The 26286-nt window shown below is 47.7% G+C and overlaps 3 pseudogenes; all 3 read left to right on the top strand.

Annotated features, from left to right (window-relative positions):
• Nucleotides 1-8689: 8689 nt before the first annotated feature.
• On the top strand, nt 8690-8808 carry LOC143979659 (5S ribosomal RNA; annotated as a pseudogene).
• Nucleotides 8809-8915: 107 nt separating this feature from the next.
• On the top strand, nt 8916-9034 carry LOC143979523 (5S ribosomal RNA; annotated as a pseudogene).
• A 553-nt stretch (nt 9035-9587) lies between these two features.
• LOC143979294 (5S ribosomal RNA) lies at nt 9588-9706 on the top strand (annotated as a pseudogene).
• Nucleotides 9707-26286: the final 16580 nt, after the last annotated feature.

Below are 26286 nucleotides of genomic sequence, written 5' to 3'. Positions count from 1 at the left end.
GCCCAATTCTGTAGCAGTCCTTTTATCAGTATAGGGACTGAGGTACAGTCTGCTAATCACAACCTACTAGCTCCACAAAGGTCCTTTTAAGGACTGGTAAGGTATAGTGTACTACAGTATATAGGGTTCAGTGAGGTACAGTCTGCTAATCACAACCTAAAAAGCACACCGTACTATATGCCCGTACCCTCCTGTTTGAAGAGGTTGAGCGGTGTCATATTTTTGGGGCCCAGCAGCAAGTTGCTGGTATCAGTGCTGCTGTTAGTGCTCTCTATCTCGGTGCTGGTGTCAGTGCACTCTATCACGGTGCAGGTGTCAGTGCTGTATATCACGGTGCTGGTGCTGGTGATCATCTCCTGCACCCTCTTCTTTGCCTACCCTGACCTTCCCTCGCCTCCATTGTCTCAAGAGTCCTGAATTGTCAGAATTTCACATATAAAAAAGAATGCTTGTAGTTGTCGATGCCAGATTCACCTCATACATGTGTTATGTCACGGTGCTGGTGTCAGATCGCTCTATCACGGTGCAGGTGTCAGTGCTCTAAATCACGGTCCTGGTGCTGGTGATCATCTCCTGCACCCTCTTCTTTGCCTACCCTGACCTTCCCTCGCCTCCATTGTCTCAAGAGTCCTGAATTGTCAGAATTTCACATATAAAAAAAGAATGCTTGTAGTTGTCGATTCCAGATTCACTGCACAAAGGTCCTTCTAAGGACTGGTAAGGTATAGCGTACTACAGTATATAGGGTTGAGTGAGGTACAGTCTGCTAATCCTTAAGGACTGGTATAGGTCCACAATATATAGGGTTGAGGTGCACTACTGCTGACTGCTGCCCTATTCTGCAGCAGTCCTTTATAAGTATAGGGACAGAGGTACAGTCTGCTAATCACAACCTACTAGTTCCACAAAGGTCCTTCTAAGGACTGGTAAGGTATAGCGTACTACAGTATATAGGGTTGAGTGAGGTACAGTCTGCTAAACCTTAAGGACTGGTATAGGTCCACAATATATAGGGTTGAGGTGCACTACTGCTGACTGCTGTCCTATTCTGCAGCAGTCCTTTATGAGTATAGGGACTGAGGTACAGTCTTCTAATCACAACCTACTAGTTCTACAAAGGTCGTTCTAAGGACTGGTAAGGTATAGCGTACTACAGTATATAGGGTTGAGTGAGGTACAGTCTGCTAATCCTTAAGGACTGGTATAGGTCCACAATATATAGGGTTGAGGTGCACTACTGCTGACTGCTGTCCTATTCTGCAGCAGTCCTTTATGAGTATAGGGACTGAGGTACAGTCTTCTAATCACAACCTACTAGTTCTACAAAGGTCCTTCTAAGGACTGGTAAGGTATAGCGTACTACTGACCGGCCGGGCTGCGTGCTCGGATGGGGACCCCACGCCTTTTTTTCGGCGTAGGGGATTCCCCTTAAAACTCCTACCGGACCTAAGGGCCTGGTATGCCCCCGAGACATTATCGCCGTTCTCTCGCTCTCGCTACTATAGGAAAATGGCGGAACCTACTATACTATAAATCTGGCATGAGAAGAGAGAAGATAGGGTGTAGCAGAAAGAGTGAGAGCCCAGAAGCAAGCAAGGAAGCGTGTTTGGCAGACGAACCCTGGTGGAGGACATTTGAATTGCGGTATATAAAAACTGGATTATTCCCTTTAAAGGCGCTTATTATTCTTATATCTGGTGAGTTTAACCCCCTGAGGGGATACAAACTTCACGCGGTGAAATATTGGTGCAATCCTGGTGGATGGAGTAGTTACAGCACTTTTTGATGAACATTATTATCACCTCACAGAGTTGATTAATACCATCATTGTCACCCTTTCTGCACAATCTCCTTTTGGATTTTTATGCTGTTATTTGGGACTTTAATTTGTTTATTGTTTAGCGCTGTGTTAGTACTGATATTTTGAGGACATGAACTGATTTTTATCCATGTACTATTTGCTTTAAAACTAAGGAATAAATCTCCATAGACAGCGCTTTTAAAAATAATGTAATGGTTACCAGGTTAGAGTTACAGAGGAGATCTAGTGCTAGTATTATTGCGCTTACTCTGACGATTGTGGCAATACCTTATGTGTGATTTGAACACCATTTATATATGAGGTGTGACTTACGTAAGCGTTTTCTTTGCTGTGCAAGCATGCGAAGATGGGAGGGGGGCGCTTTAAAAAAAAAAATCTTATTTTTTTTTCTTTTTTTGCATTGTCCCTTTAAAAAAATAAAAATAAATCTCATCACTTTTATTGCTGTCACAAGGAATGTGACAGTAATAGGCATGTGAATGGTACTCTTTATGTAGGTATCAGGGGTCTAAAAGACCCTCCTTTTGCACTTACAAGTATTCAGATCACCAAAATCAGCGATTCTGAATACTGTTATTTTTTTTTATAAATCGGTGCTGTTGGGATTTTACATCGGAGACCCGATCCAAACCAAATCTGGCTTTGTTCAGGTCTCAGCTTGGGGGGCGGACGTGCCGACTGGTGGCTCAGGTCTACCAGTGGGACAGGAAGAGCGGCTGGAGGGGGGGGTTGGACATCCCTTCTCGAACGGCTTTTAGCCGCCTTGGTTGTTATCACTAAAAAGCCAACCGTTCTAAAAAAAAAAAAAGTAACACCTTCAAGCCACGAACGCAAATTTGCATACAGTAAGAGAGACATTGTGCCCAAATATTGTCCTTTTCCTTTATTTTTTTATTTTTTCCCCACAAATAAAACTTTCCTGGTTCCACCATGGCAGCATACCTGTAATAGCTCCGCCCCGAGGTCCTCCCACCAGGATAGTTAATAGCTTATAAAAATGACAACCCTACCCCCCCAGCATTCTCCTTTTTTTCCTCATACCTAACGGATAGTGTATGGACATATCTTACCTCTGCCCTGGGCAGTTTTCCGTCTGGGTTTTGGCCTCTCCCAGATGCAGTCCCCGGTCTTGGGTTACTAACTAGCGCTTATAAGAGGGGAGCCCCTTCTGGGGGTCTTTTGGGGCAGCAGCCACTTCCTACATTGGAATTTGGTTCTGCTTTTATATATATATATATATATATATATATATATATATATATATATATATATATATATATATATATCTCATAGTTGCCAACATTGTAAAAAAAAAATCGGGACACTTTTTTGGCAGTAGGTATAATTAGGGGGTGGGGCATGCAAACAGGGGGGTGTGGTTTACGGTAATAGTGGGCGTGGCTCAAATGGGTGTGGTTAGAGTCTGAGATGAATGCTGGATGGAGAGGGAACGGAGGGAGGGGGGAGAGGGAAAGGAGGGACAGCAGCCCCCCGATCCTACACCACAATAGCAATATGTGTTTTCCAGAGTTTGACAATCAGCAGATAAAGATCCAAATACCTGGTGTTGGCGCTTCAATCATCCCGGCGCCATGATTGTTATGGTGTCAGGATGATTGAAGCGCATTATTTCTATTATTACATTGTAACATTAAATGAAATCATTCAACTCACCATAATGCTGAATCAGTGGGAGCCATGAGCGCGTCACTAGCCATGTTACCTGCCACCAGATGCCATCAGCTGTCCCAAGCGGAGTCTGTCTTATATCAGGTGCCCCATCAGAGGTACCTTCCTCACATCTGTGTCCATCAGCAGAGCCCCTCCTTACATCTGGTGCCCCTCTGACATCCACAGACCGCCCCCCCCCACATCCACAGACCGCCCCCCCACATCCTGCACAGACCTGCCCCCACATATTTCACAGACCGGCCCCCACATCTGCAGACTGGCCCCCGACGTACCACTGGCCCCCAACATATCACTGGCCCCCGACATCCACAGACTGGCCCCCGACATCCACAGACTGGCCCCCGACATCCACAGACTAGCCCCCACATCCACAGACTGGCCCCCAACATCCACAGACTGGCCCTCAACATCCACAGACTGGCCTCCGACATCCACATACCATGACTGGCCCCCGACATCCGACTGGCCCCTGCTCCGACATCCACAGTGACAGACTGGCCCCCGACATGCCGCCGTTGCCGTGCGGAGACATTTAACTGTGGCGCCACCCACTGCACTTTACACTGACACACACACACACTGGCAGCGGGGGTGGGCGGCGCCGCAGGTGTAGACCAACAAAATTTAGCAGATTAGTAATTTTTTCTTCATAAATTTTGGCCAAAATTTATACTACTGCATATCTTTGGTAAAAATGAGTACAAATTGGTGGATATTATTTGGTCTTTGTGAAAGTTATAGAGTCCACAAGCTATGGTGCCAATATATGAAAATTGATCACACCTGAAGTACTGACGGCCTATTTGAATTCTTGAGACCCTAACATGCCAGAAAAGTACAAATACCCCCCAAATGACCCCTTTTTGGAAAGAAGACATTCCAAGGTATTTAGTAAGAGGCATGATGAGTTTTTTTAAGTTGCTATTTTTTCCCACAATTCTTTGCAAAATCAAGATTTTTTTAACTTTTTTTTTTTTTCTCACAAAATTGTCATATTATCAGTTTATTTCTCACACACAGCATATGCATACCACAAATTACACCCCAAAACACATTCTGCTATTACTCCCGAGTACGGTGATACCACATGTGTGAGACTTTTACACAGTGTGGCCACATACAGAGGCCCAACATGCAGGGAGCGCCATCAGGCGTTCTGGAGCACCCAGGACAATTCTGACATTTCTCTCCTACATGTAAAAATCATCATTTATTTGCTAGAAAATTACAAAGAATCCCAAAACATTATATATGTTTTTTAGCAAACACCCTGGAGAATACAATGGTGGTCGTTGCAACTTTTTATCTCGCACGGTATTTGTGCAGCAATTTTTCAAATGCTTTTTTTTTTTTAAAAACAGTTTTGTGCTTAAAAAAAAAACTCAGTAAAGTTAGCCCAATTTTTGCATAATGTGAAAGATGAAGTTACGCTGAGTAAATAGATACCTAACATGTCACTCTTCAAAATTGCACACGCTCGTGGAATGGCGCCAAACATCTCTACTTAAAAATCCCCATAGGCGATGATTTACATTTTTTTTACTGGTTATATGTTTTGAGTTACAGAGAAGGTCTAGGGCTAGAATTATTGCTCTCGCTCTAACGTTCGCAGCGATACCTCACATGTGTGGTTTGAACACCGTTTGCGTTCGCTTCCGCAAGGCGAGCACATGGGGACAGGGGCGCTTTAAAAAAAAAACAATGTATTGTTCATTTTACTTTATTTATTTTAGTTTGACTTTTTTTCCCCAAAAATAAATTTTTTGATCACTTTTATTCCTATTACAAGGAATGTAAACATCCCTTGTAATAGGAATATGGCATGACAGGTCCTTTTTACAGTGAGATATGGGGTCAATAAGACCCTGCATCTCACCTCTAAGCTGGGAAGCCTGAAAAAATAAAAAATAAATAAAAAAAAGATTCTGGCTTTGATCGTATTGGCGAGTCGGTAGAAGCATCGGAGAGCGGCGGGAGGGGGGTCTATTGGTATCACCGACTATGGCTGTGTATCTCCGAGTATGGCTGGGTATCTCCGAGTATGGCTGGGTATCTCCGAGTATGACTGGGTATCTCCGAGTATGACTGGATATCTCAGAGTATGGCGTTGCAGAGTATTGTGTTGCAGAGCATTGCAGGGTATTGGCGGGTGTTGCAGAGCATTGCAGAGTGTTGCAGGGTATTGGCGGGTGTTGCAGAGCATTTCAGAGTGTTGCAGGGTATTGGCGGGTGTTGCAGAGCATTGCAGAGTGTTGCAGGGTATTGCAGAGTGTTGCAGGGTATTGCAGAGTATTGCAGAGTGTTGCAAGGTATTGCAGAGTGTTTCAGGGTATTGGCGGGTGTTGCAGGGTATTGGCGGGTGTTGCAGAGCATTGCAGAGTGTTGCAGGGTATTGGCGGGTATTGCAGAGTGTTGCAGGGTGTTGCAGAGCATTGCAGAGTGTTGCAGGGTATTGGTGGGTATTGCAGAGCATTGCAGAGTGTTGTTGCAGGGTATTGCAGAGTGCTGTTGCAGGGTATTGCAGCAGAGTATTGCAGCAGAGTATTGCAGCAGAGTATTGCAGCAGAGTAATGGCAGGGTATGATGGGGTTAATTTTCGGTGAGCAGCGATGTGGGCACTGCAGATGCAGCCCACAGCGCTGCTGACACTGATCTCTTCCCCCTCCGCTGTACCGATCGGTACAGAGAGGGGGAGGGAGGAACGCCGTTATGTTATGTTATGACGCCGGTTTGTTTACAAGTAATCTCTCTGTCATTTGACGGAGTGATCACGTGTTAAACGGCCGCGATGAGTGGCCGTTTACCGTGATCCGTGATGCGCCGGGTCCTGTGGACCCGGCAGTCAAGGATGCTCTCGAGTGCGCGCCCCAGGGGGCGCGGGAGAGCGGAATTCTGGGAGGACGTCATATGACAGCCTCCCAGAGTTAAACAACTGACCTGTAGCCGTCATTCGGCTATGGGCCGGTTGTTAAGTGGTTAAAGACTCATTAGCAGAGCTAATTCATACAACTCCCTCCCTGCAAGACACGCTTAGGGGTCAAACGTCAGAAATGACTAACCAGGGTGAATCATCCGCGGACCCAGCAGGCAGTTCTTCAACCCCGCCTCCCTTATCTGCTGGGGATAGTGCCGAGTCGGAGGATTCCTCAGATGAATCAGAACCCTCTGGGTTTAATTTTTCATTAGTACAACCTTTTGTCTTGGCGGTTAAACAAGCTATCTGCTGGGAAGAGGTGGAAGTGCCTCCTAAAAAGACAAAAACCTTTTTTCCATTTCTGAAAATTAAATACATTTTTTTCCCTTTCTAGAAGAATTAAAGGATTTAATAGAAAGGGAATGGAAGAGGACGGATAAACGCTTCTCCCTAAAAAGACTCCCGAAGTTGTACCCGCTGGCCAAGTCAGATACAGCCTTCCTGGATACACCTCCAGTAGTTGATGCAGCAGTGGTGCGTTTAACCAAGAACATCACCCTACCTATGGAGGATTCGGCCTCCTTTTAAAGATCCTCTGGACAGGCGTGTAGATGGATTTGAAAAAAGCCTATCAGTTGGCTGGAGGAGCATGTAGACTGGCTGTGGCTTTAGCCTTGGTGTCTAATGCCATTAAAGTTTGGACAGAAAACATTGAAGTAGTCATCCGAGAAGATGTACCAAAGGACGACATTATAAAAGCTATGGGCAGCCGACGCAGCATCAAAACAAAACTGGTGCAAAATCCCTTTTGATGGGAATGCACTCTTTGGAGAAAGACTGGAAAAGGCAATCTCGAGAGTGACAGGAGGGAAGTTGGGGCTACTTCCCCAGGATAGAAGGGTGAGGCATTCACGCGTGGTATCAACAAAATTCCAAGCTTCCAGGAATAGGAATTTCTCCAACTTTAGACAAGGCAGAGACCCCAAAAAGAATTGGAGGAGTACTCAGGCCACGTTTCTAAAGGCAAATAGAGAAGCCTCTCCAATACTCAGGAGGGGACAAAGTCCTTTTGACAAAAGGCCACTGCAGCCAGGTTGAAGAGGTTTGTGGAGGTATCGGGCAGTCGTTGCGAAGATCCGTGGGTGGTCTCTACAGTCCGTTTTACCCATTTTTGGACCTTCCAAGATGTGCCCCCACAAGACTCGTTAGTTCTAACAAAAAGTCCAACTTCACAGCAGAAAGCGGAAGCTCTGCAGAAATATCTTCACCTTCTTGTAGTACAACAGGCAGTTTTACTGGTCCCTCCCTCCGAGAGATTCATGGGATTCTATTCTCCTCTCTTCCTCGTCCCCAAGAAGAGTGGAGAGTGGAGACCAGTGGTGGATCTGAAGAGGTTAAATCGTTTCATACAGCCCGACTCGTTCAAGATGGAATCCTTGCAGACGATCATCCAGATGGTCCAACCAGGAGACTGGATGGTATCGGTAGACTCGCAAGATGCTTATTTCCATGTTCCCGTGTTACCAGCGTTCCAAAGATTTTTGAGAGTGGCAATAGGCTCAACACATCTCCAGTTTCAATGCCTGCCTTTTGGCCTATGCACATCACCAAGGATAGTCTCAAAAGTTCTAATTTCAGCCCTGGCACCTTCGAGTCTTTCACTTTTTGGATGACATTCTACTGCTAGCGTCCGATCAAGCTCAGCTACGGGACCACAAGGAGATTCTTCTGAGGACTCTGAGAGAGTTTGGATGGTTAGTAAATACAGAGAAGAGCCTCCTAACCCCAACTCAGATGATGATTTACCTGGGTGCTCTATTCAACACCAAGGCTGGTACAGTGTGCCTCCCTCCCCAGAAGGTGAAGGCGATTGTTCAGAAGATGGTCCACGTCAGATCTCTCTCCCACCTGTCAGCCTCGAATTGCTTGAGTTTAATCGAGACCATGGCGGCTTGCCTTCCACTGTTACCTTGGGCTCATTGGCATCTGAGGACTTTTCAATGGGGCTTTTTGATGCAGTGGAGGAAGAAGTCCATCTGTCAAAGAATATCAATTTCAGCTTCTATGAAGAGAAGTCTCCTCTGGGGGTCGAAGGAAGACCTCATTTCAAAGCCTCGGCTCCTGCAATGCCCTTCCTGGACCATTCTTACCACCGACGCAAGTTCGAAAGGGTGGGGAGCACACTGAGATCACCTGGCAGTGCAAGGGAAATGGGACGTCCCTGTGGTGGGGGTAGTGGGTTGAGAGTGGCCGCCAAGATCGCATACGGCCACATCACCCTGAATACACTCTAGCTCGTTTGATCTTGGATGCTAAGCAGGGTCGGGCCTGGTTAGTACCTGGATGGGAGAACGCTTAAGAGTACCAGGTGCCGTAGGCTTTTTTAAATATGTTGTTGTCGTCAACGTCCTGTTTAATTTTTTTGCTTGTTTGCCGAGGTGCCCATCTTGGCGTTTGTCAAGAGGGTTGAGAGTGGCCACCAAGATCACATACGGCCACATCACCCTGAATGCACTCAAGCTCGTTTGATCTTAGATGCTAAGCAGGTTCGGGCCTGGTTAGTACCTGGATGGGAGACCGCATGGGAATACCAGGTGCCGTAGTCTTTTTTTTAATATGTTGTTGGCATCGACGACCTGTTTTATTTTATTGCTTGTTTGCTGAGATAACCATCTTGGCGTTTGTCAAGAGGGGTGAGAGTGGGCAGCAAATGTGCCTACAGCCACATCACCCTCCATTTCGTTTGATCTCGGAAGCTAAGCAGTGTCAGTCCTGGTTAGTACCTGGATGGGAGACCGTCAGGGAATAACAGGTGCTGTAGGCTTTTTTTTAATATGTTGTTGGCGTCGACGACCTGTTTTATTTTTCTGCTTGTTTGCCGAGGTGACCATCTTGGCCTTTGTCAAGAGGGCTGAGAGAGGTAATGAAGAACCCTTAAGGCCTCATCACCCTGAATGCGCCCAATCTCGTCTGATTTCGGGTGATAAGCAGGGTCAGGCCTGGTTAGTACCTGGGTTGGAGACTGCTTGGGAGTACCAGGTGCCATAGGCTTTTTTTTTATATGTTGTTGGCATCGACAAACTGTTTTATTTTTCTGCTTGTTTGCCGAGGTGACCATCTTGGCGTTTGTCAAGAGGGTTGAGAGTGGTCAACAAAATCGCCTTCGGCCTCATCACCCTGAATGTGCCCAATCTCCTCTGATCTCGGATGCTAAGCAGGTTTGGGCCTGGTTAGTACCTGGATGGGAGATCTTCTGGGAATACCAGGTGCCGTAGGCTTTATTTTAATATGTTGTTGGCGTGGACGACCTGTTTTAACCACCTTCAGACCGGACCATTTTGCTGGTAAATGACCAGAGGTCTTTTTACACTTTGGCACTGCGCTGCTTTAACTGGTAATTGCGCGGTCATGCAATGTTGTACCCAAACAAAATTTGCGTCCTTTTCTTCCCACAAATAGAGCTTTCTTTTGATGGTATTTGATTGCCTCTGCGATTTTTATTTTTTGCGATATAAACGTAAAAAGACCGCAAATTTTGAAAAAAAATTATATTTTCTACTTTTTGTTATTAGAAAAATCCAATAAACTCAATTTTAGTCATACATTTAGGCCAAAATGTATTCAGCCACATGTCTTTGGTAAAAAAAAAGTCAATAATTGTATATTTATTGGTTTGCGCAAAAGTTGTCACATCTACAAACTAAGGTACGTTTTCTGGAATTTACGCAGCTTTTAGTTTACGACTGCCTATCTCATTTCTTGAGGTGCTAAAATGGCAGGGCAGTACAAAACCCCCCCAAATGACCCCATTTTGGAAAGAAGACACCCTGAGGAAATTGATAAGTGGCATGTTGAGCCCATTGAATATTTTATTTTTTTGCCTCAAGCGATTGAATAATGACAAAAAAAAATTTTTTTTTTTTTTTTACACAAAGTTGTCACTAAATGATATATTGCTCACACATGCTATGGGCATATGTGAAATGACACCCCAAAATAAATTCTGCTGCTTCTCCTGAGTATGGGGATACCACATATGTGGGACTTTTTGGGAGCCTAGCCGCGTACGGGGCCCCGAAAACCAAGCACCGCCTTCAGGCTTTCTAAGGGCGTTACAGTTTTGAAGGCCATAAAATGCCAAGATGGCACAAACCCCCCCCAAATGACCCCATTTTGGAAAGTAGACACCCCTAAATTTAGGGGTACACTAGTGAGACTAGGTAATAAATGGCGGGTGCCCTGAAACTATAAAAAAAATAACTAACCAATCAGCGTCACCTGTAACAGTTATATGGTGATCACTGGTGAAAGGGTTAACTAGGGGGCAATCAGGGGGCTTTATGCGGTAGTATATGGGGGTCCCTGGCGCTATAAAAAGCTGCGGCGAACCTAAATACCTACCTGCCTAACTAGCGTCACCTGTGACACTAATACAGCGATCAGAAAAACGATCGCTTATTAGGCTGGGTTCACACTGGAGCGATGCGGGAACGCCACGAATGCGCGGCGGGTTCCCGCATCGCATGCCTCCCGGCGGCAGTTCACACTGCCCTATGCGAACTGCTGGGAGTGTCAGTGAAATGTTAATGACACCCCCAGATCAGTTCGCATATCGCAGTGCGATCTGCAAACTCGGATCGCATGGTGTGAACACCCATGCGATCCGATTCTGCTGCGGACCAAAAAAAGGGTCCCGTGCGAGTTTGCGGCGGGTGCGGCGGGTGCGACACGAATTCAGCCATACTATCTGTATGGCTGAACTCGAATCGCACAGAGATCGGATGTGATTTGCACTGCAGTGCGGTGCGAATCACATCCGTTCTCATAAACAGCTGCAATGTGAACCCAGCCTTAGTGACACTGGCGACGGGGGGTGATCACGGGGTTAAACCTTTATTGGGGGGGTTAGGGGGGTACCTTAGAACTAAAGGGGGCTAACCCTAACTGCCCTAACAGTTATTACAGTCACAAATGACACCCGCCGGGTGATCGGGGGGTTAAACCTTTATTAGGTAATAAATGGCGGGTGCCCTGAAACTATAAAAAAATAACTAACCAACCAGCGTCACCTGTAACAGTTATATGGTGATCACTGGTGAAAGGGTTAACTAGGGGGCAATCAGGGGGCTTTATGCGGTAGTATATGGGGGTCCCTGGCGCTATAAAAAGCTGCGGCGAACCTAAATACCTACCTGCCTAACTAGCGTCACCTGTGACACTAATACGGCGATCAGAAAAATGATCGCTTATTAGGCTGGGTTCACACTGGAGCGATGCGGAAACGCCACGAATCCGCGGCGGGTTCCCGCATCGCATGCCTCCCGGCGGCAGTTCACACTGCCCTATGCGAACTGCTGGGAGTGTCAGTGAAATGTTACTGACACCCCCAGATCAGTTCGCATATCGCAGTGCGATCTGCAAACTCGGATCGCATGGTGTGAACACCCATGCGATCCGATTCTGCTGCGGGCCAAAAAAAGGGTCCCGTGCGAATTTGCGGCGGGTGCGGCGAATGGCTGAACTCGAATCGCACAGAGATCGGATGTGATTTGCACTGCAGTGCGGTGCGAATCACATTCGTTCTCATAAACCGCTGCAATGTGAACCCTGCCTTAGTGACACTGGCGACGGGGGGTGATCACGGGGTTAAACCTTTATTGGGGGGGTTAGGGGGGCACATTAGAACTAAAGGGGGCTAACCCTAACTGCCCTAACAGTTATTACAGTCACAAATGACACCAATGCAAAAAAAAAAAAAAAAAGCAATTGGTGTCACTGTGACTGGGGGGGCAGGGGTAATTGGGGGGTGATCGGGGGGTAAAGGGGGGGTGTGAGTGTGCCTGGCATGTTCTACTGTGTAGTGTAGTGCTTGTGCAACTCACCGATGCTCTCTCCTCGGTGCTGGAACGAAAACTACCGACACGGAGGAGAGAATACATCACTTCCTCTCCTGTGTTTACATTACAGGAGAGGAAGTGATGTCACCGGACAATTTCATTCGCCGGGAGCGATCGCGAGGGGGTGGCCATGAATGAATGGCCGTCCCCTCGTCCGGGATCGCTCCCGAACGAATACCGACCGCCGCAGGCACCGGGCGGGGGCCCGATCGGGCCCCCGACCCGCGGGAGGCAAGGGACGTACATGTAAGCCCTTATGCCTGCCCGTGCCATTCTGCCGACGTACATCGGCGTGCGGCGGTCGGCAAGTGGTTAATTAAGCCTCTAGTCTGGTTGCTAGGTTTACAAAAAGTTGTCACTAAATTATATATTGCTCACAAATGCCATAGTTATATGTGGAATTGCACCCCAAAATATATTCTGCTGCTTCTCCTGAGTACGGGGATACCACATATGTGGGACTTTTTGGGAGTCTAGCCGCGTACGACACCCCGAAATCCAATCACTGCCTTCAGGATTTCTAAGGGTGCAAATTTTTGATTTCACTCCTCACTACCTATCACAGTTTCGAAGGCCATAAAATGCCAAAATAACACAAAACCCCCCCAAATTACCCAATTTTGGAAAGTAAACACCCCAAGGAAATTGCTGAGGGGCATGTTGAGCCCATTGAATATTTTCTTTTGTCCCAAGTGATTGAATAATGACACAAAAAAAAAGTTTACAAAAAGTTGTCACTAAATGATATATTGCTCACACATGCCCTAGTTATATGTGGAATTGCACCCCAAATATATATTCTGCTGCTTTTCCTGAGTACGGGGATACCACATATGTGGGATGTTTTGGGAGCCTATCCACGTACGGGACCCTGAAAACCAAGCACTGCCTTCCGAATTTAAATATAAAACGCTACCAAAAGAAACTGTTAGCAATCGCAGGGATCAGGCCTGACTCTGCGAACGCTGCAGTTATGTGTTTAGTGTTTTGTAAGTGACAATGATCGATCGATACTGAACTTGGGTGGGCTGGGCGGAGGGGCAAAACGCAGGTGCTAGCAGGTATCTGGGCTGATCCCGCTAACAATGCGTTTTTTTGGAACCCTAAACTGCTGGGGACGTTAGTATAGATCTGATCAGTCAGATATTGATCTGTTCAGATTCTATACCACTACGGGAGGTTTATGCTTTGCGCGTGGGTGTTAGCGGTACTGGCACTAACCTAGCGCTACCTGGGGCGACGCAGACCCTGAACCTAAAACCTAATTGATATCACCCGCCGGGTGATCAGGGGCTTAAACCTTTATTGGGTAATAAATGGTGGGTGCCCTGATGCTATAAAAAGCAAACTAACTAACCAGAGTCACCCATAACACTTATACGGTGATCACTGGTGAAAGGGTTAACTAGGGCCAACCAGGGGGTTAAAATCTTTATTAGGTAGTATATGGGGGTCCCTGGCGCTATATAAAAACCTGACGGGGAACCTAAATAACTAACTGGCTAACCAGCGTCAGCAGTGACACTTATACAGTGATCGCTGGTGAAATGGTTAACTAGGGGCAATCAGGGGGTTAAAACTATTATTGGGTAGTATATCGGGGTACCTAGCGCTATAAAAACCTGGCGGTGAACCTAAAAAAATAACTATCTACTTAGCGACACCTAATGCAGCGATCAGAAAAATGATTGCTTAGTGACACTGGCAAAAGGGGGTGAAAGGGTTAACTAGGGGCAATCAGGGGGTTAAAACCATTATTGGGTAGTATATCGGGGTACCTAGCGCTATAAAAACCTGGCGGTGAACCTAAAAAAATAACTAGCTACCTAGGGACACTAGTGACACTAATGCAGCGATCAGAAAAATTATCGCTTAGTGACACTGGCAAAAGGGGGTGAAAGGGTTAACTCTAGGGCCAATCAGGGGGTTAAACCTTTATTGGGGGGGGGGGTAGGGGGCTACCCTGGACCTAACATTAACTGCCCTGACAGCTTTTACTGTCACAACTGACACTAAATGCAGTGATCAATAAATAAATGATCACTGCAATCAGTGACATTGTGACTGGGAGGGGATCGGGTTTGTGTGCCTATTTGTGCCTACATGTCAATGTAGTGTTGGTGCACACTTACTTTCACTGTTCTCCTCGTAGTCCAGTCAATAAGACCGCCCCGAGGAGAATGACATCACTTCCTCCCTGCCTGTGTTTACTATACACAGCGGGGGAAGCTTCTCATTCGCCAGGAGCGATCGAGAGGGGATGGCCAGAAACCAACGGCCATCCCCTCATCCCGGATCGCTCCTGAAGCGAAACGGACCGCCGCATCCAGCGGGAGGGGGGTCCGATCGGACCCCCCACCCACTGGAAGGCAAGCACGTACATGTACCTGCTTTCATAGTTTCATAGTTAGTTATGTTGAAAAAAGACACCAGTCCATCCAGTTCAACCTGAGTGAGTGTCTACAATTGTCCCTATTGCTGTACATTGCACACTCACATTGGTCCCTACCCTCAAGGAGCCCACAATCCAAGGTCCCCATGCATATACTAAGGCCAATTTTGGACAGAGGCCAATTAACCTACCTGCATGTCTTTGGATTGTGGGAGGAAACCGGAGTACCCAGAGGAAAACCACACAGGCACAGGGAGAACATGCAAACTCCAAGCAGGTAGTGTTGTGGTTGGGATTTGAACCAGTGACCCTTCTTACTGCTAGGTGAGAGTGCTAACCACTACACCACTGTGCTGCCCTTGTGCCCTTTGGTGCCATTGCACCGACTTACATTTCCATGCGGCGGTCCTTAAGTGGTTAAGGATGATAAAATAAATTGTCTAACATGCTATAGAAGCAGTGTCAGAGTTATGAGCTTTAATCAGAACTCATTGCTTGGGTTTACCCACTGAATTTTGTGGACCCAAAAATATTGCTGGATGGAGTTAGGAATAAGAAAGAGAGCAGGGATTTCAGTCTGATCCCTCTTGGGAAAGTCTACAGAGAGCCCCCGCTCTCTGGAAGTAAAGGGCGGCTGTTGGAAGACCATCTTACATTTCAATTGTAAGCTATAATTAAGCCTCTAGTCTGGTTGCTAGGTTGTTCTGAAGTAGAAGGCTGAGGGACTGGGTCAATCTCAGTTCATGCTGGACTGGCGGAAGAGTGCTCATTCCTCTGAGAAGGCCGGGCTAGATCTGATTCAGTCTGTCTTCCAACTGCTTCTAGGGCAACATGGCAGGCAGTCCAAATGTTTGGTTATGGCCTATGAAGTGAATGGCAGATCCTATTCTAACTGTTCATCCTTTCTTCCTGGGAATTCGGTGTTTTGATCTTGGAATGGTTCTTAGCTTTTCTTGGTTAGAGTATGAGGGCACCATACTACAGCCAACAAACTTTGGCCAGGCCAAAATCAACGTGCCCTATTCTTGGATCAGACTTTGGGGACTGGGTCAAGATGTCTTCTCCCCATAGGGGAAAAGGTATGACACATGCCATTCCCACACAAATAGGTTTAAACGTCCATAATTTAAACCATATGAAAGTTTTTAATGAAAACTATTCATTAATGTCCATGTATAGTGTAGCCAGTAGCAAGCAAAAACAGAGTAGGGTTCAGGCACAATGCACGTAGATATCACTTGCTGCCCATTTGCTAGAGCAGGATTTAGACAGGACCCCCTCCCAAGCCCACTGTAGCATTGTTTGTATATAATGCTGTTAACTACCCGTTTGCTGCTCATTAGTATGCCCACCTTGGAGCAGTGTAGAATGCATTGCCAGTGATTTCCCCTTGCGCATATGCTCTGTGGTCCCAACAGAGCACATTTCATAGGCAAAGTAAATAGTAAATGGCTGCTCTACTAGAGCCGACCTTTGGTTTATATGAAATTCAAATGATGTGTTGTGCAATCAAGCCCACTGAAGCATTGTTTGTTTACAATGTCATTAATTCCCCTCCACTACACATTTATATGCCCAACTTGGAGCAGTGTAGAATGCATTGCAAATTATTTCACCTTGCGCATATGCTTTTTGTGGTCCCAACAAAGCAGCATTCATAAGCAATGCAGATAGTGATTGGCTGCTCTAGGGGAGCCAGTTATATGAAATGCAAATGATGTGTTGCACAATCAAGCCCACTGTAGCATTGGTTTTATACAATGCCATTAATTCGGCCTTTGCTGCTGATTCATACCCAGTCTGGCGCAGCATAGAATGTATTGCGACTGATTTCCCGTTTCAGGCTCTCTGTGGTCCCAACAGAGCAGTGTTCAGATGCAATGCATATAGATTTCTTGCTGCCCATTTGTTGCAGCTAGGCTTTCGACAGGACCCCCTCCCAGGCCCACGGTAGCATTGTTTGTATACAATGCCATTAATTTGCCCTTTGCTGCTGATTCATGCCCAGCCTGGCACAGCATAGAATGCATTGCGATTGATTTCCCGTTGGTTTCCAGCTCTTTGTGGTCCCAACAGAGCAGTATTCAGACACAATGCACATAATTAATTTATTTTTATTTTTTTGTTAGGGTCCTTTCACACGGGGCGGATCAGTTCTGATCCGTCCCGTGGATATCCGTTTGCTCAGCGGGGATCACTCCGGCGATCCCCGCTGAGCAGGGAGATGACAGGTCCGTCTCTGCACACTGCGCAGGGACAGACCTGTCACAGCGCCGCTCTCCCCTATGGGAGATCGGATGACGACGGACCGCAGTGCCCATCGTCACCCGATCCGATCTGCAGACGGATGGAAAAATAGCTTTTTCCTCCGTTACACTTTTTCGGATCGGAGCGGGTCGGATGTCAGCGGACATGTCACCGCTGACATCCGACGCTCCATAGAGCTCTATGGAGCACCCGTTCAGGTCCGCCTGAAAAACTGACAGGCGGGCCTGAACGGGATGTCAGTGTGAAAGGGGCCTTAGGCTTTAGTACGGTTATTAGTTAGCATTAGAACCATATTGTTTAATGTGAAAATTATGTATATTTTTACTGCTGAATGCTTTATTTTTTTTAGAAGCCAGGAAAGCATTTTAGTGTTTTAAAATGCCTAGCTTGTCAATATTACAATTGAGTGCAGTGTGTTTTAAAGGTTGTTAATGCAATAATTGGGGCCTAAAGCCCCATATCATCCTCCTTGTGTTTTTTAATGTTACCAATATCTCGTTGCAGATGACTGGAATGAGCACAAGATGTATGTGTGAAATGCGTCCACATGACCATAGTTTGGTGTCTTTGGTATTATCTTTGTGAAACAATATAAAAGGCAATCGGAAGTTCTGGATCTGCAGTCATTTCTTTCTTCCTTCTGACTGGAATGATCCAGTATGGCTGGGCTGCTGTTCGATCTAAAGTAAGTGAAGGGTACACATTTTTTCTTAATTTTATACTTTTATTTTTCTTTAACCACTTTCAGACCGGACCATTTTGCTGGTCAAAGACCAGACCACTTTTTGCGATTCGGCACTGCGTCACTTTAACTGACAATTGCGCGGTCATGCGACGTGGCTCCCAAACAAAATTGACGTCCTTTTTTCCCCACAAATAGAGCTTTCTTTTGGTGGTATTTGATCACCCTTGCGTTTTTTATTTTTTGCGCTATAAACAAAAATAGAGCGACAATTTTGATCCCGATGGCAGGGCGGCATTGAAGATTGGACGTACATGTATGCCAATATGCCTGCCCGTGCCATTCTGTCGACGTACATCGTCGTGCGCTGGTCGGGAAGTGGTTAAAGATGCATTTAGCCTTTAACTCCAGGGCACGTTCATCCCATTGGTGGTCAATGGGCAGCATGTCTCCCCTTGGTGGTCAATGATGGGCAGCATGTCTCCCCTTGGTGGTCAATGATGGGCAGCATGTCTCCCTTTGGTGGTCAATGATGGGCAGCACGTCTCCCCTTGGTGGTCAATGACGGGCAGCACGTCTCCCCTTGGTGGTCAATGATGGGCAGCACGTCTCCCCTTGGTGCTCAATGATGGGCAGCACGTCTCCCCTTGGTGGTCAATGATGGGCAGCACGTCTCCCCTTGGTGCTCAGTGATGGGCAGCACGTCTCCCCTTGGTGGTCAATGAGGATTCACTATTGAGTTGGCCCACCCTTTTGCAGCTACAACAGCTTCAATTCTTCTGGGCAGGCTGACCACAAGGTTTAGGTGTGTGTCTTTGGGAATGTTTGACCATTCTTCCAGGAAGAGCATTTGTGAAGTCAGGCACTGATGTGGACGAGTAGGCTTGGCTCAGGATTCTCTGCTCTAATTCATCCCAAAGGTGTTCTATTGGGTTGAGGTCAAGAATCTGTCCAGCCCAGTAAAGCTCCTCCACCCCAAACTCGCTCATCCATGTCTTTTATGGATTATGCTTTGTACACTGGGGCACAGTCATGTTGGAACAGAAAGGGGCCTTCCTCAAACTTCCCACAAAGTTGAGAGCATGAAATTGTCCAACATTTCTTGGTATGCTGACACCTTAAGTGTTGCCTTCACTGGAATTTAGGGGCCAAGCCCAACCCCTGAAAAACAACACCACACCATAATCCCCCCTCCACCAAGTGATTTGGACCAGTGCACAGAGCAAGATCCATAAAGACATGGATGAGCGTGTTTGGGGTGGAGGAACATGACTGAAATGCAGAGTCCTGACCTCAACCCAATAGAACACCTTTGGGGTGAAATAGAGTGAAGGCTGCGAGATGGGCCTTTCTCGTCCAACATCAGTGCCTGACCTCACAAATGTACTATTGGAAGAATGGTCAAATATTCCCATAGACACACTCCTAAACCTTGTAGACAGCCTTCCCAGAATAGTTGAAGCTGTTAGAACTGCAAAGAGTGTGCCAACTAAATATTGAACCCTATGGACGAAGACTGATATTCCATTAAAGTTTGTGTGTGTTCGTGTGTAAAGGCAGGTGTCCCAATACTTTTGACAATATAGTGTATGTGTAAGGGGGCACTCTGCCACACTCTTATGCAAGGGGGCGATACTCTGCTATAAAGTGGGACTCTGATGTAAGGTGTTGTGGGTGATGCAATGGGCTTTGGGGAGATTCGATGTTCTGGGGAGATGCGATTGGGTGATGGGATTTGATGTGTTGGGGCGAAGCGATTCGATGTGCTGATGCGATTCGATGTGATGCGATGTGCTGCGATGTGCTGGGGGCGATGCGATGTGATGTGCTGGGGGCGATTCGATGTTCTGGGGATATGTGATGCGATTGGGCGATGGGATTCTAGGTGTTGGGGTGAAGCGATTCGATGTGCTGATGCAATTCGATGTGTTGGGGGTGATGCAATGTGCTTTGGGCGATGCGATGTGCTGGGGGTGATTCGATGTTCGTGGGAGATGTGATTCGATGTGCTGGGGGAGATGCAATTTGATGTGCTGGGGGTGATGCGATTCTATGTGCTGGGAGCAATGTGATGCGATGTGCTGGGGGTGATGCGATGTGCTGGGGCGATGCGATTCGATGTGATGGGCTGGGGGCGATGCGATTAGATGTGTTGCGGGTGATGCAATGTACTTTGGGAGATGCGATGCGCTGGGGGTGATTTGATGTGCTGGGGAGATGTGATTCGATGTGCTGGGGGAGATGCATTTCGATGTGCTGGGGTGATGCGATTCGATGTGATGTGCTGGGGGCGATTCGATGTTCTGGGGAGATGTGATGCGATTGGGCAATGGGATTTGAGGTGTTGGGGTGAAGCGATTTGATGTGCTGATGCAATTCGATGTGTTGGGGGTGATGCAATGTGCTTTGGGCGATGCAATGTGCTTTGGGTGATGCGTTGTGCTGGGGGTGATTCAATGTGCTGGGGGAGTTGCGATTCGATGTGCTGGGGGAGATGCGATTCTATGTGCAGGGGCAGATGCGATTCTATGTGCTAGGGGCAATGTGATGTGATATGCTGGGGGCGATGCGATGTGCTGGGGAGATGTGATTCGATGTGATGTGCTGTGGGCGATGCGATTCGATGTGTTGCGGGTGATGCAATGTGCTTTGGGGAGAGTCGATGTTCTGGGGAGATGCGATGCGATTGGGCGATGGGATTCGATGTGTTGGGGCGAAGCGATTCGATGTGCTGATGCGATTCGATGTTTTGGGGGTGATGCAATGTGCTTTGGGCGATGCGATGTGCTGGGGAGATGCGATTCGATGTGCTGGGGCCAATGTGATTTGCTGGGGGTGAATCGATGTGCTGGGGTGATGCAATGTGCTGGGGGTTATGCGATTCGATGTTCTGGGAAGATGTGATTCAATGTGCTGGGGCGATGTGCTTGGGTGATGCGTTTCGATGCGATGTGGTGGGGCAAAGCGATTTGATGTGCTGATGTGATTCGATGTGTTGGGGGTGATGCAATGTGCTTTGGGCGATTTGATGCGCTGGGGCAATTTGATGTGCTGGGGGTGATGCAATGTGCTGGGGGAGATGCGATTCGATTTGCTGGGGAGATGTGATGTGCTGGGGGCGATGAGATGTGCTGGGGTTATGCGATTCGATGTGCTGATGCAATTCGAAGTGTTGGGGTTGATGCAATGTGCTGGGGTGATGCGATTCGATGTTCTGGGGGAGGTGCGATTCGATGTGCTGGGGCGATTCAATGTGATGTGCTTGGGTGATGCAAATCGATGCGATGGGTGATGCGATTTGATGTGCTGGGGCGATGCGATGTGCTTGGGCAATGCGTTTTGATGCTATGTGGTGGGGCAAAGCGATTTGATGTGCTGATGTGATTCGATGTTTTGGGGGTGATGCAATGTGCTTTGGGCGATTCGATGTGCTGGGGCGATTCGATGTGCTGGGAGATGCAATGTGCTGGGGGAGATGTGATTCGATTTGCTGGGGCGATGCGATGTGCTGGGGCGATGCGATTCGATGTGATGATGCAATTTGAAGTGTTGGGGGTGATGCAATGTGCTGGGGTGATGTAATTCGATGTTCTGGGGGAGATGTGATTCGATGTGCTGGGGCAATTCAATGCGATGTGCTTGGGTGATGTGATTCAATGCGATGTGTTGGGGGCGGCGCGATTCGATGTTCTGATGCGATTTGATGTGTTGGGGTGATGCAATGTGCTTTGGGCGATGCAATGTGCTGGGGGCGATTCGATGTGCTGGGGGAGATGCGATTCGATGTTCTGGGGAGATGCGATTCGATGTGTTTTGGGCCTTTTCGATGCGCTGGGGGTGATGCAATGTGTTGGGGGAGATGCAATGTGATGGGGGAGATGCGATTCAATTTGCTGGGGCGATGAGATGTGCTGGGGCGATGCAATTCGATGTGCTGATGCAATTCGAAGTGTTGGGGGTGATGCAATGTGCTGGGGGTGATGCGATTCGATGTTCTGGGGGAGATGCGATGCGCTTGGGTGTTGCGATTTGATGTTCTGGGAGAGATGCGATTCAATGTGCTGGGGCGATTCAATGCGATGTGCTTGGGTGATGCGATTTGATGCGATCTGTTGGGGGCGACGCGATTCGATGTTCTGATGCGATTTGATGTGTCGGGGGTGATGCAATGTGCTTTGGGCGATGCGATGAGAAGTGTTTGGGGAGATTCGATTTGATGTGCTGGGGGTGTTGTGATGCAATGTGCTGGGGCGATGCGATTTTACGGGGAGGGGGGCGATGCGATTCGATGTTCTGGGGGAGATGCGATGCGATGTGCTTAGGTGTTGCGATTTGATGTTCTGGGAGAGATGCGATTCAATGTGCTGGGGCGATTCAATGCGATGTGCTTGGGTGATGCGATTTGATGCGATCTGTTGGGGGCGACGCGATTCGATGTTCTGATGCGATTTGATGTGTCGGGGGTGATGCAATGTGCTTTGGGCGATGCGATGAGAAGTGTTGGGGGAGATTCGATTTGATGTGCTGGGGGGTGTTGTGATGCAATGTGCTGGGGCGATGCGATTTTACGGGGAGGGGGGCGATGCGATGTGCTGGGGGAATATTTTATTTTTAACCCGATTATCTATGTAACATAGAGAAAGTTGTTTGTGCAAATAGTTGTAAATAAGCAGTTTTTTTAACCACTTGCTTACTGGGCACTTAAACCCCCCTCAGTCCCAGACCAATTTTCAGCTTTCAGCGCTGATGCACTTTGAATGACAATTGCGCGGGCATACAACACTGTACCCAAATGAAATTTTTATCATTTTTTTCCCACAAATAGAGCTTTCTTTTGGTGGTATTTAGTTACAGCTCGGAGTTTTATTTTTTGCTAAACAAACAAAAAAAGATGCAAAAAAAAAAAAAAAAAAATCATGTTTTAATAGTTTGTTATAAAATTTTGCAAACGGGTCATTTTTCTCCTTCATTGAAGTGCGCTGATTAGGCGGCACTGATGGCTGCATTGGTGGGCACTGATGGGCTGCATTGGTGGGCACTGATGGGCTGCATTGGTGGGCACTGATAGGCTGCACTGGTGGGCACTGATAGGCATAGTTAAGGCGGCACTAATAGGCACAGATAAGGCGGCACCGATGGGCACAGATAAGGCGGCACTGATGGGCAAAGATGGGCACAGATAAGATGGCATGGATGGGTGGCACGGATAAGTGGCACGGATGGGTGGCACGGATGGGCACTGATAGGTACCACTGATAGATGGGACTGATGGGCACTGATAGGTGGCACTGATAGGTGGCTCTGATAGGTGGCACTGCTGGGCACTGATGGGCGGCACTGCTGGGCACTGATGGGCGGCACTGCTGGGCACTGATGGGCGGCACTGGGGTGCAGCACCTTTGAGGCACATTGTGGGCACTGTGGGTGGCACTGTTGGTGGCACTGCTGGATGGCACTGTGGGTGGCACTGTGGGTGGCACTATGGGCACTGCTGGGGGGCACTGATGGGGGGCACTTACTTTTATTCAGGATGGCACTGCGGTGGGCAGGTGGGCACTGGCAGGGGGCAGGTGGTCAGCTGTATTGCTGGCCGTGATCGGGACTGATGTCCCGATCACGGCCGCCGGTGATCGGCTTTTTTTTTCTCTACTCGCGCTGTCAGCGCGAGGAGGAATAATAGCCGATTACCGGCTCCGTTCTATCACATGATCAGCTGTCATTGGCTGACAGCTGATCACGTGATAAGGGGTCGGGATCGACCCCTTGCACGGATCGGTGATCAGGCGAGTCTCACGGACTCGCCGATCACAGAGCGCGCCGCGCGCGCCCCTCAGGGCGCGCGCAGGCCGCTCGTACCCGGGACGACGTCAATAGACGTAGTCCCGGAAAAGTAGATCCGCGCTAATGCCGTCATTTGGCAATAGCGCGGATCCCAAGTGGTTAAATACTCCCACCATCCCATCTAAGGCCCCATTCACACATGCGGACATTATGTGCGTATTTCATCCATCCGTTTGCGGATGAAGTACGGACATACATGCATTCCTATGGGATAGCGGGTGTCGGCGGATGAACATCCGCAAACACCCGATATCGTCCGCCTCCGCAATTGTCCGATTCTGCAGACGGAGGAAAATCCTATTTTTCTATCCGTCTGCAGAGCGGATCGGATGAACACGGACAGACGATCCCCCATAGAGGAGAGCGGAGAGCTGACAGGGCGGTCAATGCACAGTGTACTGGGACCGCCCTGTTATCCTCCGGCTCAGTGGGGACAACATCCCCGCTGAGCAAGCGGATCATCACGGGGCAGATCATTACTGATCCATCCCGTGTGAAAGGGGCCTAACACCAAAACACAAGCACAATTTTTCAAAATTAATATGCACAGTTTGAACTTCATAAAGTTGTCTTCAATACGTCTAGATGCATAAATGAATTGTGTTGCTGTGATTATTATTTTTTTAATAATTTTTTTTTTCTTTTTAAATGAAAAGCTGTACAGAAAAAAGTATCAGCTGAGTGTAGATATGTGTGTGTATATATGTGCAGAACACAATATATATAAAGTGTGTGTGTGTGTGTGTGTGTGTTTCTTGAATAATATTCCTTGTACATGCAGTATATTTACTGGTTCCTGGAGGGAGGAGGGGTTTGCATAGATATGGGTGGCAACTTCCTCTAAAACTGCCTTTGCCATGGAAACCTGACCTGAAACTTATTACACTGCTTGTGCAGCATTGAGCATGTGCGAGATCTGCAAGGCTGAAATCCAGGAAGAAATACGGTCTGGCTTCAGATGCCCACACTTAAGATGGCTACAGTCTGCTGCTAGTTTATAAACTTTCAAAATGCTGTAATAACCTAATAAAACGGACCTTAGTTTACAGACCAACTTTACTGAATACATTAAGCTTGTGTATTATAGGGGCATTTTTATTTAAAAAGTGTAATTTTGGCCTGAGCACCACTTTAACCACTTGCTTACTGGGCACTTAAACTAGGGTTGCCACCTTTTCTTCAAGCCAAACCCGAACACTTTAGCAGCGCCGGTGTCCTATCATATAAGGTCCCCCATCTGATAGTGTCCGCTGTGTACTGCGCATGCGCAGTACACAGCAACACAGATTCCGAAAAATTGCCGAGGATGAACGGCGCTTGCGCTGTGAGTCTAGGTTCTATCCCCACCATCCAAGTGGACATAGAGTAGGAATATAAAAGAGCCGAGCACAGCGAGGCCGAGCCCAAAGCGTGGCGAGCAAAGCTCGCCCGCGAGGGGCCCTCTAATATTCACAACCCTATGTCCGCTTGGATGGTGGGGCTACCACCTCCACTCACGGCGCAGGCGCTGTTCAGCTTCGGAGATTTTCCGAATCTTCATCTGCTCCGTACTGAGCATGCGCAGTATGGGGCGGACGCTATATGATGGCAGGACACTATCTGCCAGAACATCGGCAAATATTTTTTTTTTGTAGTACATTAAATTCATTACCACTGTACATTGTAATGAACATCTTTTTTTATGTTGTATACACTATACATATAGTTTTGTGATTAAATAACATTTCTGGAGGGGGTGATGGGTGCAGTATGTACAGGAGAGGAGTGCTATGATGGGTTTAGTATGTACAGGAGAGGAGTGTGGAGGGTATGATGGGTGTAGTATGTACAGGAGAGGATTGCTATGATGGGTGCAGTATGTACAGGAGAGGAGTGTGGAGGGTATGATGGGTGTAGTATGTACAGGAGAGGATTGCTATGATGGGTGTAGTAGGTACAGGAGAGGAGTGCTATGATGGGTGCAGTATGTACAGGAGAGGAGTGCTATGATGGGTGCAGTATGTACAGGAGAGGAGTGTGGAGGGTATGATGGGTGTAGTATGTACAGGAGAGGAGTGTGGAGGGTATGATGGGTGTAGTATGTACAGGAGAGGATTGCTATGATGGGTGTAGTATGTACAGGAGAGGAGTGCTATGATGGGTGCAGTATGTACAGGAGAGGAGTGCTATGATGGGTGCAGTATGTACAGGAGAGGAGTGCTATGATGGGTGCAGTATGTACAGGAGAGGAGTGTGGAGGGTATGATGGGTGCAGTATGTACAGGAGAGGAGTGCGGAGGGTATGATATGGGCAGTATGTACAGGAGAGGGGTGCAGAGGGTATGATGGGGGCAGTATGTACAGGAGAGAGGTGCAGAGGGTATGATGGGTGCAGTATGTACAGGAGAGGGGTGCAGAGGGTATGATGGGGGCTGCATGTACAGGAGAGGAGTGTGAAGGGTATGATGGGTGCAGTATGTACAGGAGAGGGGTGTGGAGGGTATGATGGGGGCAGTATGTACAGGAGAGGGGTGTGGAGGGTATGATGGGTGCAGTATGTATAGGAGAGGGGTGTGGAGGGTATGATGGGTGCAGTATGTACAGGAGAGGAGTGTGAAGGGTATGATGGGTGCAGTATGTACAGGAGAGGGGTGTGGAGGGTATGATGGGTGCAGTATGTACAGGAGAGGAGTGTGAAGGGTATGATGGGTGCAGTATGTACAGGAGAGGGGTGTGGAGGGTATGATGGGTGCAGTATGTACAGGAGAGGAGTGTGGAGGGTATGATGGGTGTAGTATG

The sequence above is a fragment of the Lithobates pipiens genome, unplaced genomic scaffold (genome assembly GCF_037356315.1).
Source record: "Lithobates pipiens isolate NorthernLeopardFrog02 unplaced genomic scaffold, aLitPip1_a1.2 Scaffold_13, whole genome shotgun sequence".
Classification (NCBI taxonomy): domain Eukaryota; kingdom Metazoa; phylum Chordata; class Amphibia; order Anura; family Ranidae; genus Lithobates; species Lithobates pipiens.
This window is presented reverse-complemented; position numbering and strand designations above follow the sequence as displayed.